Below are 14407 nucleotides of genomic sequence, written 5' to 3'. Positions count from 1 at the left end.
ATAGATTCTGCTGTTTTGGGGCACTATAATAATTGTTATAAATTTGGAAATATTGATGGTAAGAGATTTTAAAATTGTTGTGGGAGTTATGCCAATAGCTGCTTATTTACTGTAAATTTAAAGCTAAAATGTAACCGTGTAGTTGCTCAAAAGCATAGCATTTCTTTCAAAGAAAAGCAATACCCTCCCAGAGGAGACAAAAGAGAAAAGCTTCACTGTTAAGTGAATAAAGCCTCTTCTGAAAGCATGAATATTCATGCTAAAGGTTAAACTGGATAAACTCGTACGACACTGTCATTCCAGGCAAACCTGGGCTGAACTCTATGATTAATCTTTCTGTCTTGAAGATTTCAAATTCCTGACTTGAGAAGTTGTCGTTCCAACGAGGGCATATAAGTCTAAGTGTCGCAGACAGAACAATGAAGTATCTGAAGTTTGATTGCTGACAGCACAGCTCCTGTGATTGAACTGAAGTGAACCTGCTGAGCTGAGCCTCTGCAGGAGGTGTGTCTGTTTAAATACTGCAAATGAGCCTGATTAGAGGGATTAAAGTGCTTTATTTATTCCAAGTGACAATCAGGAGAGATCAGAGTTTTGAGGTGTTAACTGGAGTCAGAGTGATACTTCCTGCCAGTCGACTAAAAACCACATCTGACTGATCCATCAGGGTGTTCTGTTTCTGATACAACATATATATACTCCTCTTTATGCATCAAATATGATTATGTGAACCATTCATTTGGATTGATTAATCTGTGTTATGTCCAGGTTCAGGTGTGACGCCCCATCCTGAGCTGCCTCAGGGCCAGATGGACTCTCTGCTCTCCATCATCTCCAGCCAAAGAGAGAGGTTCCGCTCCCGCAACCAGGAGCTGGAAGCTGTGAGTCACCGTCTCCCTCAGCACGCTGCCTTAAGTCCAGTGTTATGTTTTCTGCAAGAACTGATTTCTCATTCCTTCTGTGTTCCCTGCAGGAAAACCGCTCCATGCAGCAGACCATGCAGGCCCTGCAGGCGGAGCTGGACAGCCTGAGAGCAGACAACATAAAACTCTACGAGAAAATCAAATTCCTGCAGAGCTACCCTGGCAAAGTGCGTGTCTGTGAATGTGTGCGCGGCATGGGAAACCCTTTTGTTGTCATTCTGGAGCTTGAAACCATAAAAAATTGTTTGTTTTTTCCTTCCTGCAGGGTGGAGGGAGTGATGACACTGTGATGCGCTACTCCTCCCAGTATGAGGAGAGACTGGATCCATTTGCTTCTTTCAGCAAGAGGGTACACACTCACAGACAAATAGATTTTCTTGAACACTGGTTATAGTTTATTTCTTTGACAGCTCACTTCCAGGGCAGCACAGCAAGAAAATCAAACAATTTCTCAAAAAAATTTAGCTTCAATACTTTTGTTTTGATGTACCACAAGTCACAAGTTCCTGCTAACATTTTGAGCTTTGCTGTGAAAGTGTTTCTGGGAAATGTAGGAGCTCTAATAACTCAACTCATTACTTCCCGAAGCTAATTCACAGACTACGAACAACTGTTTTCTAACTATTGAATAATATTTTAAAGTTTACAAAATAAGCATTCACATTTCTTGTTGCTGAACAGTGTGCATGTTTTTGCAGGAGCGTCAGCGCCGTTACTTGAGCCTCAGCCCCTGGGATAAAGCCACTCTGAGCCTGGTAATTCTCAAACACACACTTAAGACTTTTCACAACCTCTTTTTTTTTTAATTCCTTAAAGTAATGGAGGACCCCTGCAAGGGTCACATAATACTGGAAACAAACTCAACTCTAAGAAAGCCTTTTGGAGGAACCCAACTTCATATTTTGTATTCTCTGATTAAAAGGGAAACCTTGAGCGACTCAAGTCAACAATAATTTTTTGAACACACGAGAAAACAGACAAGCTGTAAAGTTTAATTTCCTACTTTCCTACTCCTTATAACTTTTTTTTAGTATAGGGATCAACTGTTTTACACTAAAAAGCCCAGCAGCTGATTTTGTATCTGTCCAGAGAACCATCCAGTACATAATCTTTCTCCTGGATATTCACCCTTATGTCTTTGGTTTAGTTTCTCGACTCATCCTCCCTTCCTTGTGTCCCTCAGGGCCGCGTGATTCTCTCCAACAAGATGGCGAGGACTATCGCTTTCTTCTACACCCTGTTCCTGCATTGTTTGGTGTTCCTGGTAAACCTCTTCTTTGAGCTTCTGCTGCGATCGTTCTGTATTATCAGACGTCAATGTAACATCTTCATCGTGGTTTGTTTCAGGTGCTGTACAAGACCGCCTGGAGTGAGAGTATCGGCAGGGACTGTGCCACAATCTGTGCTCAAAAGTGAGTGTTTTAATCCTAAAGCTAACTGAGGAGATGCCTTTATTAGCAAGTACCTGATGTGACACAGTTCTTAATTTTTCTTCCCTTTTCTACTCACAGGTACGCAGACCACCTGCACCGTTTCCACGAGACCGACCAAAACCTCTGAGCTGTGATTGACCACATAGACGAGGCTGCTTTGATATTCAGCTTCAGAAAAGTTCACCTAACCACCGAATGCCCCGTATGAAGACTAAGCTTTACCTCTACTTCTTATTGCAGTATCTAACTTCTCCACTAGAGGGCAGTTTAGGGCTATAAACTAATAATCACAAAGCTGTTAGATGCTTGTATCACCTCGTCCTCTTTGACCTGCAGATTCTTCATCTTAAATGATTTGGGATAAATATATAATGAGAGATAAACAGGGTTGTTCTGTAGTTGTCACTTTAAGATAGTAATGTAAGCCAATCAAAGTCAAAACGAGTTATAGGTTTGTTAATTTACTTATTTTAAGGGACCATTATTCATACTGGTGTTTAACTGGGTTAGACTGGAGGTTGAAATAATCAGGAGATTTAATCTATAGAGATAATGTGAAATTTAAAGTTATAAAGTTGTTTTTATGCCTAATGTTTTACGGAGGGCACAGTGTAGCTGTGAGGTGGTTACTTGAGGAGATGGAGGTGGAAGGAAATGAAACAGTTAAAGTTTACGTATTTTGTTAAGTTTGATTTATGTTAGTGATTAAAAGGTTAGTGGAGTTTTATTGACGTAACAGTTTCTGTGTTTATGATTGTAAGGTTTTTCTTTTGGCAGTTTCCTGTGCATGTTCACCTGATTCCTTTTCTGACCCATATACTCCAAATAAAGGCTATGCAGTACTTTCTTTTGCATTACTTCCCTTCCAAGATGTGATCGAGTAAAGACCGCAATCCAGTGCTTTCTGCATATTTAAATATCATTTTCCTCTATTTGATTCAAGCTTATATTTTCTTATTTGCTTCATTCAAAGCGTCAGTTTTATTTAAAAGAATAAAGGGAAAAAAAGGCCGGAATTGAGGATGACTAGAATCAAAAAAGCATAAATTGCACCATGAAAAGATCAAGGCTGTATGTGGTTCAAAGACAGTTAGTGATTGAAGGAAAGATACTCTGCTCTTATCCCAGCATTGACACTATCATCCCTGATCATCTCCCTCATGAAGTGTAGCGAACTGTCGCGCCTGTAGGATGATGAGCGTATAGTGGAGAGACACCTGCAGATGATATCTGATAATGTGTCCCAGAATGCTGCAGGGGTCATTGTGTTGCAAAAACTGTCTTGCTGCTCTGGTTGACAGTGGATTACATTGTCTCCAAACAAAGCTCCATTTTTACAGGATTGAGTACAGTTTGACCAACACTGCAGCACTGGTGTTTTTAATTAACGCACACATCTATCAGCCATATCTTCATTTTAATGTAAAAACTGAATTCAAAAATACAAAATCACACTTGAATTGAAAAAAACCCCCATCTAAATACAAGACTAAACAAGTAAATCTTTCTTGTAAGGTGTATGCAGCTCATATTAAGTATAAGAAGACAAATTCCTGAGAAAAAGATGGAGTATTAGAAAATTTCAAGGTTTTGTTGCCATCAAGTCAAATGATTTTGTCTAAAAACTCGTGGAAAATTTTGGCTTGTAATAATTTTTTCTTAATATTATCAAACTGAATAAGGTTTTCAAAAATGATCTTGGTTGAAATGACATGATTGAATGCAAATTCAACTGTGTACCATGAATTACATGTACAAACAACCCCAAGCACATTTGATCATGATCAATCACTACTTCACTAACCAACAGCGTTTACATTGAGGCCACATTTCTGGATTTTGAGTCTAGAAGTCCTATCAAGGTAAGTTTAACTGACAGTAATGCGGTAAATATACTTAATGGTTATCATTTGACTTTTAGGTAACAGACTAATTTCAGTTAAACTAACAAATGCTTATCAAAATGTGTGTAATTTTTAGAGGCTAGCTACAAGAAATTAAATCCATCCAGAAAATTAATTTATAAAGTAATTTTAAAATATTGCATTCAATATTTTTGCATACATGTCTGCTTACGACAAACCAAAAAGTTTAATATTTAATAATGTATATGACCAGGTAAACACAGTTAATATAAATTCTTTAAAAAATCCTGATGAGTCCAGGTAATACTTGGAGAAAAAAAATCCCAGAATTTTGCAAGCCTACTTGAAACTAAGACAAAAACACTCGCTTACTTTTCAGTTTTGCAGTGTGGATGGGAAATTTTGTGAGATGTGCTGGAAATATGAAAATGGGAGAGTGTAAGGTTTTGACTTTGAAAAGGTGGTGCAAAGTGGTGAAAAATCTACTAGAAAATGTGTCAGAACACACAGTGTGTCACTCAATGTTGTGTGTTTGATGCTGCATAGTCGGGGACAGATCAAGGTCTGACTCCAATCCACCACTGACAGCATGCACGGTGAGCAGGTTCACATCCAAATCGTAGATTATTCTTCACTGGAAGAAATGGCCTAAATGAATACAACAGTGTCTGTATAACAGCTGATCCAAGAAAAAAAGGGTGGATGAGGGTAACTGACTAATGTCTGCGCTCAACACACACGCACACACACACACTCACAGGGGATGAATGTGCTGATCAGTGATTCTGGTCTCAGCAGTCCCACTGACGGCTGCCTGCATTTAAGTGTGACTGAATTAGACTGCATTATTCATGAGAGGCCTCCTCTTAAAGAGCTGCTCGGCTCACAGCCATTAAAGACTAACCAGACTGCCAGACCACACACACACACACACACACACACACACACACACACACACACACACACACACACACACACACACACACACACACACACACACACACTTCATCCTTCCTCTATGCTAATCCTTTAATTTTGCTTATCAATCTGAGCAGACTCGGCACAATCTCAGCACAATTACAGCCTCATCCTGACCTCCACGGTGCCACTCACCTTTAACCCCATACGTGGATAAACTCTTTTACCGCCCCCTTCTCCCCCTCTCTCTCCTTCATAACCTTCCTCTCTCCTTCTCCACTGCTCATCGACAGCTCTATAAATATTAACAGGCTCCATCTGTGGAATACCAAAAGTCTTAAGTAAGCCTAATGGCCTGATGTTATTTTATAACCGCTGAGGACGGGTCATTTCATGTGCACCCTGATCCTCTGGTGACAGCCTGCTGACAGGTCAGCATCTTAAATTTTGCTCTGTCATGTTTACACTGAGTCTGTTCAAAGGAGCAAATATTAACATGCAGCTAGGAAAACAAACTGAACTGTGGGATCTAAAAGAAGACAACATACAATTGTTTCTTTAATGGTTAACATTACTTCTTTCCATCATGGGTTCAGCAGAGGGCAGTAAAGATATGTTTTATGCGTATAATGAATTATTTAGCTGACTCCTCTGGATGCAGTCTCTCCAGTCTGTCTGCTCTCCGCTCATGACTGCATCCATTTCCCCTGCTATTTTTCCTTGACTCAAATCAGCATTAAACATTTCCTACTATGCTCCCAATATCTACAACAGAACACATTTGAAATTAATCTGTTGTCTTCATGTGAAGCAACTAAGTTTTTCCTGCCAACCTCTATAGAATATCCTTTTTGTCGACACCCCATAACCTATGAAGGTATTACTTGCAGCTTTACACAGATCTATTCTGGCGGTTATTCTGTGAACAGAAGTTTGTTGATTTCCCCTGCACTCTTAAAATGAGCAAAATAGCATAAAATGCATCAAAAATGTGATTCAGCATCAAACTATGGCCTCATTTATTTGGCAAAAGTACCTCTGATATAATAGACAGCACCATAACATGTTAGCTATACAGCCGTTAAGCACACACGACTTATCATGTAGCTGCTAAGCTAGCGATAATAGCTACTTATTGGCATTGTATCGGTCTGGCGTTGTAACCATAGCATGCGGATAACATAAACGTAGTCTCCTTGATGTTCCGAAGCTGAGTTTTGAAGTCAACAGTCCACGGCAGCCATTTTGTTAATACTTAAATAACTGAAATTAAGATAAATTTGGAAAGAGGCGGGGTTTAGACGAACTTAGCTTCTTTGCTAATAGCCTCTGTGAGTCAGGTTAGCTGTGCTTCTGAGACAGAAAAACTCGTGATCATTGTGTCTTCTAAATTACAAAGATATCAAATTAATTTCCCAAATAGCGTGTGCTGTCAGAGACATAAGTGTAACATTTTTAAGTTATTGCTGAATGTATGCAGTGTGGTCTCTGGTACTTCCAGAGCTAGCCTTTAGCAGACGCCAAAGATTTGAACTTTGCAACACTTCGACTTGGGCACCATTCTGTTTGTTGTTGATTCCTTTTTTTCCTGTACACAAGAGTTTTTAAGAATATAATGTAAAAATACTTGTCAGTGCAGGTACAAAGAAAAAGAGACTATAAAAATTTCATAAATTATTAGTTAACTAAAAATAAAAATATTAGAACAGTTTAGATTAGTCTACATTGGAAATCCAGATGAAGTTAGCTAACCAACCCTCTTTTTACAACAAATCCTACCAATACCAAAGTTTTCCACCTTGTAAAAGGAAAAAAGAAAAAAGAAGAAGAAGAAAAAAAAACTGCTAGGTTGATGTCAGTTATTGCACTTGACAAACTCCTGCTGTTTCAAATCGGATCCCCCCATCAGTACACCTATCAGTACACCTACATACTGCATACACTGCTTATTAGTGCTCAAATTTTAATGGTGTTGTCTCAAACCTAACACTGCAGCTTTTCACTATTGCTCACAGGTGTTATTCTGTTATTTGTTTATTGCAGTCGTCATCCATCGTTTGGTCCATTTTGCACCCCATCTACCATGTAGCAGTGAGAGGTGTCCATGATACATATTTAATGTTTGACCATTTTGAGTGTGCCAGCTGAGAAATCAAAGTGCACTAATTTTTTCCATACTGTCAGTGTGAATAAAAACAGTAAATGTAAGTATAGAGGTAGCTAGAAGTAGTGCATCAGACACAGTGACAGCTTTTCTCAGTTAAAAGAGTGCCCGGTATGTTTCATGAAGATAGTCATGTATTGTTTAGGTCTCATTTAGTGTCAGTAATACGATTACATAACACACTTGAAGCCACATTGTGATGTTTTTGAATTCATTTTAAATGATCTTAAAACCAAAGACTGTTTGGTTGTATTATGTAACCTCTCCTGGAGATTATCTGTTTTTGCTTGTCAGCTTTTTTCCCCCCATAAATCCCTCCCATTCATTCAGACTCATCTTCTTCATTCATTTGTCTGTGGCTGTGGAAATCTCATTCAGAGCATTCATTGAACAAACACACCATTCAGGATTTTCCTCCTTTGTGGCCCCAAGAAGCTCAAGAACTGCAGAGGACTGTTGCATGGATACAAAGAGTGTGTGGGTGTCTATGTGTGTATGATTTAAGTCTCATATCATGTTGTGTGTGTGTGTGTGTGTGTGTGTGTGTGTGTGTGTGTGTGTGTGTGTGTGTGTGTGTGTGTGTGTGTGTGTGTGTGTGTGTGTATGTGTGTGTGTGTGTGTAAGTGTGTGTGTGTGTGTGTGTGTGTGTGTGTGTGTGTGTGTGTGTGTGTGTGTGTGTGTCTTAAGGAAGTCTTATTTGTGTTATTTTGTGATAAATCATGAAATAACATTTCAGCCTCTTATGAGTCCCTCTCCCCCTTTAACTTGTCTCTGTTCTCATGTCTCTGTCTTCCTTTCATGTGTCTGCAAGCAGTCCGTTTACATCCCACCAACCCCCTTCCCCAGCCCCCTATGGGTGTTGCTATGGAAACAGGCCTCCTCTGTCAGGTGGCTCCATGCTGAATGCTCACCAGCACTCTGATTTGCTCTGACATAGTCTGGCTGAATCACTTGGACACGTGATCTTGGATCAGCAAGTCTGAGTGCTGAGTACAGAACCTCTCTCAGTCTCACTCTCTTTCTGGACCCCCGTCTCTGGCTCTAACAGTCTCTGCCCCCTACCCTCACTCACCGCCACCTCATCTACAAAGGTGATGGGGAGTGATGGCTAGATAACATCATGTTAATGTACAGACAAAAGATGCTCTCCAGCTGTTGCAACGTAAAATATAAAACATGTTTAACATCTTCTGGATTATAGACCAATAAAAGCTGATGTTCTGTTTTGGCTTCAGGGGTTCACATATCCTATAGATGTCAAATTGCAAAAACTGAAACTGTGCAAGTGTTTTTGTCTTACTTTTGGTAAGACTTCTATTATTAGACTTGATGTGAGCCACATTTGCCTGACAAGACCAGAAAAATATCTTATTTTGCGACATTTAAAGACAAAATTACCCTTGAATTGCCATTTTAAAAAATCAGTTTCGTGACATCATCCGATTTTTAATTCAGGCATTATTTCTGTCCTTTAGTATTTTGAAATAATAGTAACAAAAAATGTTAGACTTTTCATGTGTGTAAAGAGTACAAAATCTGTCAATGTTTCTTAATTATTTTTATTTCAGGAATTCTGACAAGAAAATCTTTTTATTTTAAAGTTGTTGTTTTTTTAAGATTCAAAATTAATTATATCCTACAACTTCAAAGATAAACTAAAAAAATAAGTTTAACAAAGTGACTTATTGAAATACTTAATAAAATGCAGTGTCTAAATTACTACTTTTGCTCATTAGCTGTGATGTTTTCTGATGCTCCTGAGTTATTTTCTCCTTGTCCCCGCAGGTGAGTAACTAACATGTTCTTCTTCCTGTCATTGTTTCCTGGTGTTGTTTACAGTTGTGCTGTATGGTTTGCTCTGTGCTATCTTGAGCTCGGATGACATCAGCACACACATCATGCATCATCCCCTACCGGCTCAGTGTGACAGACACATCCTCAGGTACAAGGTGATTCAGAAAACACACAACAACGTGTCAACAGCAGGTTATCTGAGGACTGGAGCTGCTGACCTTACATCAAGGAGCTGGTGACACTCAACTGGTTGGCTGACACTTCCTGTGCTGTGAGTTGAGATCTGACTGAACTTGAACCAGCTGGTTGATCAGAGATACTTCTGCTTTAAAGGTCAAATAGACGTCATATCCCTTGCATTTGAAAAGGGAAAGTTAGAGGTATAAAGAGGCTTGAAAACACACCAGTAAGAGAAAGTGGTAAATTCTTTTGACACTATTCAAACCCCAGATTCACTACATGTAAGAGGTATTACATCACTGTATTGTTTAATATGCAGTAATTACAAGTGATTTAGGATCTGATGCTTTTTTAAGCATTTAGAGAGACATCAAAACAGACTTCAGTTTGCTCTTATGTAGACAATCTACTCTATTACTTGATAAACAGTTTTGATAGATCATTTCATCCATTATCTATATTCCTGCACCTGGCCTACATTCATATGGGACAAAAATTAAAATAGAACAAAAAAAAGGGGGAAAAAATATTGAAATTCATCTTTTAGACTTCAGAGCTAGTTATTTTAGCAAGAGACAATTCAAAGAGATGGATGACACGACTTCTCCTGAATAGCAAAGCCAAAAGTTTAGGGCTTGCCCTGGTGTTTTGCTGTGTGTGGGCTTCAACTCAACTATTTGTTTGTAGGTTAAATTAGTGTTTCAGTTAGCAGAAGGTTCATACGTTCATACAACTCTAAGAGAACAAGTCACAACAATGTAGTGGCCATGCCAGGCCAGTAGATGGCGATGAGGATATATGTGTGTGTATATATGCTGCTCGGAAATCAGCCATCATTGTTGTGGTTGTTTTTTCTTTTTCTGCCGTTTTATTGTGTGAGACGGTTGGCAAGCCAACCTTGAGGCGAATTACCGCCACCAACTGAACCAGAGATGCTTAACTGGAAGTTGTGGCAGTGCGCGCAACCTTCACTTGAAACTGCGAGTGCGCATGCGGTGACGTCCTTGTTCTGCTCTGTGTTTATATGAGGCTGGAGATGGAGGAGGGTTTTTAAAACTCTTCACTCTGTAGAGCGTTTTCAAAAGTTTCCGTTTTTGGACAAAACGCAATGTGGTCTCATCTAAACGCAAGGCCTAAAAGCAGCGAAATGTTATCAGATTTGACTGTTTTTGGCATGGTGTGAACGCGGCCTAATCCACATCATAAGGGCAAACACTTGCTAGTTTTAAACAAAGTATCATTGTCCTGAGAAAACACTAAACTAGACCTGTGATTATCCCTGAAAAAGATAAGTCAATCCTGCCATGGTTACTCTCCACACTTTAAAAATCCTGCTTGTGGGTATTACAAACAATTTTGTAGGATTTTCACCTCTGATAAGCCTCTAAACCTGTTAATCTGTTACTCCACCTGCTCTTCCTGGATCGTATTTCATTAACTCACAGCTTAAACAACATACATCCACCAACGCACACCTGCTCCATGCTTTGTGATAACACAGACTGAATTTGCCTCAAGCATCGAGACTGTACCTGCTGTCGAGTCCATTTTTAGTTTGTACCCTTTGTTTCACATGATGTGACCTTTGGATTCTCCATGTTTTTTAATAGAGGTTTCAGGTAACAGGATCCAGATTCAGTGTTTACTATCAATAGTTATTTTCTGTGCAGTTTGAACACAGTGTCGTCTTTGAAAGGCCAGCAGGGTTATCGTGCACCTCTGGAGTGTTTTCCTGGTCAGGAAACAGTGAGGAAGTGAAGCTTCTTATTAAGGCCTGCTGACACATTGATCCTCAAACAGCCTCAGGAGGCCAATCTGCAGCCCCACCACTTTAGATGCTTTCAGAGGAAATCAGCTCAAAAGCATCTCTCTTTCTTTCGCCCTCCCCTTTCTCTCTCCCCTCCCCTGGCTGTGTCACTTTTCCTGGGTCTAAATGAGGTATATGTTTGGATCTCTGATCAATGTGCTCATAAGGGGCCGCTGTGCTGTTTGTGTTCACTGTTATGCCACGGGGTCCAACCTGACCACCAAAGTGAACATTGTGTTCACGCAAAGGAGGTGAAAGAAAAGTGTCTCAGAAGGGCTGAAATCATTGACCTTTATGAGAGAAATGAAAGGATTTCGGAGTGTGACAAACTGATGGATGAGCTAAAGGATTTAAAGTAGGAGTAAAACAAAAGTGACGTGAGAGAATGACCGAGGGGTCGAAGCGCCTCCTGTCCTCTTGAGGTTTCTGTCAATTCATGCTTCCGGCAGGAAGTGTGCAGGGATCAATAAGGAGTGAGAGTCTCTGGAGACAGAGACATGAAGAGACTTGCCCTGCCCAGGTCTCTGTTTGTTTCATTAAGAGGATTATAGTTATGACCTGGGCATGAATAAGGTTTCTGCTATCACCATTTTACCATCTTTATTTTCGACATGAATTTCAAAAAATGCAAGAACCCTCCATTTTTTTTAACAGATATCATTATTTTGTATTTTTGTCATCAGGAAACTTTATAGATTACAGAAACATTAGCAAGAGGAGTCAGATGAAAGTGCTGTTTTGACATGAGACTCTCATCCAGCTCTCATCTCCAACCCTTTTCCCCTTCCCATTCAGGTAAACAATAAATTTGATTTGGTGCCCTATGTTTAATGTTTAACCTTCTTTGACCATCAGAGCCTAGACCACTGTGACCCTTGAAGGCTGTAAAAGGGGCTATTTTTTCTACAACTTAGGTGTTAATTTAAAATACTTTTTTTTACTCAGGAAAATGAATCAGATTTATCTCAGAGCAACCTAGGATTCTTCTCAATCCAATGATGACTAATATTGTTTTTATTTTTATTTTTTTTAAAGACTACTATGAGCTCAATAGTCGTTTAGTGTTAATAAAAGTTCATCCAAAAACAAAATAAGATTTTCATTAATGGCCTCCAGTCACATTAAAAACAAAAAGCAGTGTGTTGTTAGAATTCCCCTCAATAATATCTAAACCAGATGGTCTGTGTCAGTGAAAGTCATAACAAGGATGTCAGTAATAGTCTTACAAAACTAGTAAAGCCAGAACATACAGGTATGAGAAGTCAACACAATTTAAACACACAAGAGCATTTGTCACTGTAAGTTTTAAGACTTGCATTAAACCAGAACTTGTGTGTTGACAAAAGGCATACCAATCTGAATGGGTGAGTTTCTTTAACGCTGTAAAAACAATTAAATATGTGCGAGGGTAAGGCCCAACCATAGGTTTAAAAAAAGAAAATGTGTTCATTTATTTATTTTAAGTCTTTATTCAGCAATTTTTTGTCAGCAAGTTTTCAGTTTGTTATGAGACCCTCTTATGACATTGTTTTCTGACAAATAGCGCACCACGAATGAGACTCCCTGTCACAGCTCATCCAGACAGGAGGGCCTCCATCATCACTGTATATGCTGATAAATTCAAAGCATTTAAAATCTCTTAGCTGCTTACTTCAAAGACATATCAGTAAAATCATTCCATTAACTGGCAGCAGTTCAATCACATGCTTGTTTTAAATCATCCATCTACTGCTAATCATGAAGCAGATCATTTGGAGCTGCTTAGCAGCTGAGGAGGATCATCACTGTGTGCCGACTATGACTAAAAGCAGTCGTAGAGTGGCTGGTTTAGGAGGAAACACTCAGATTAGAGGAAGTGACCTCCTAAAGCAGATTGTCCTCTCCCACTACCACCTGTCTGTGGCCTGACTAGGTTATTATTTTAGTCCTGACCCCCACCATGAAGCCACAGAGTCAATCCACTCAGGGAGGATTAGTAGTGGAGGTGTGTTTTCCTACAGGCACTCACTGAGTTGTAAACATCACAGTCACGTGAAGAAGCTCATTCTAACAAACAGCATGTGTGTGATGGTGTCAGTCTGAGTATACACAACAGAACTTTAAGAATGGAATATTCTGACATTTTGTAATCAAGTAATTCAACCACCTCTTGGTCTGTTTGGCTGAATCGGTCATTCAAGATTTACTAAAGTGCTCATGTTCATTTAAAAGCATCATATCATAAAAAAAGTAAATAAATGAATGATGTTTAATGTGACAGGTTGTAACTGACTCTTGATCATTGATTCTAATTACCAAAAACAGCCTCAGAACCTGACTCTTATATACTATAAGGTGATTTAAATTTTAAACGTTGCAGACCTAATCTCAGTATTATCTCACTTTGTACAGCTGACTGATGACAGAAGGAAATGAGTCATCTGGCACCTGCGTCTGCATGTCACGGACAATAGGCAACGTCAGTTATGATTGAAATCCCTAATGTCCTATTGGTTTTCAACATTTGATTATTTTTGAAAAGAAGACTTAAAAAAACAATCAAACAAAGAAATAGGTATAAACTTGAGGAAACATTAAATTCTACAGTATTCTTTTTACAATGTGTGCAATTTATTGTGACTTTCTTTTATGAAGAATTTTACCACAGCTGGACCTATTATTTTTGTACTTTCATGGTGTTAAATGCATTTTGTGCTTTAAATCTGTGTGTAAATTTGTCTTAGAGAGTGAGCTTAGCCTTCTTGCATTTCATTGTTTTTAACAGGTTCAGAATTAGACATAATAATGCAAGAGATCAAAATTACAATATTGATACTTTTTCTGTCCCAATGAAGTTTTCACTCCAAGAAATCAGGAAAAGGAAAACCAAGATGAGTTAATTGCTTTTTATTGTGTGTGACACCAGTTGTAAGCTCTTTGTTTTATTGTTTATTGTTAAATATGTTTCACTCATATTTAGTTGGACTTTTTCTGCCTGAACCAGCTGCTATCCACTCTCCAATGTATATGTATCTCCAATGTACACACAAGCTTTGTTGTGTGTGTCAGTTTTGGCACCAACAAAAGGGCGTGGCTCCTTTAAGGGCAGTCATCGGTGGCTGTTAAATAGATCAGTGAAACAGGCACTCACACACACATTCACACACACGCCCCCCAGTGAACAAACTGCGGTCAATTCAGCTTCAAAGGATATGCACGAGTATGAATGTATGACTAAACCTTCACAATAAAAGTCTACGGGGAAACGTGAACTACGGGCTTCGGTCGTTTTTAGTAAAATTCTTCTTTTAACAAATAATACAGTTTTCAGCGTATAGTATAAG

Source organism: Halichoeres trimaculatus, unplaced genomic scaffold (genome assembly GCF_033239565.1).
Source record: "Halichoeres trimaculatus isolate MK-OKI-2021-1 unplaced genomic scaffold, fHalTri1.1 fHalTri1_scaffold_9, whole genome shotgun sequence".
Lineage (NCBI taxonomy): Eukaryota > Metazoa > Chordata > Actinopteri > Labriformes > Labridae > Halichoeres > Halichoeres trimaculatus.
Note: the sequence above shows the minus strand (reverse complement) of the source record.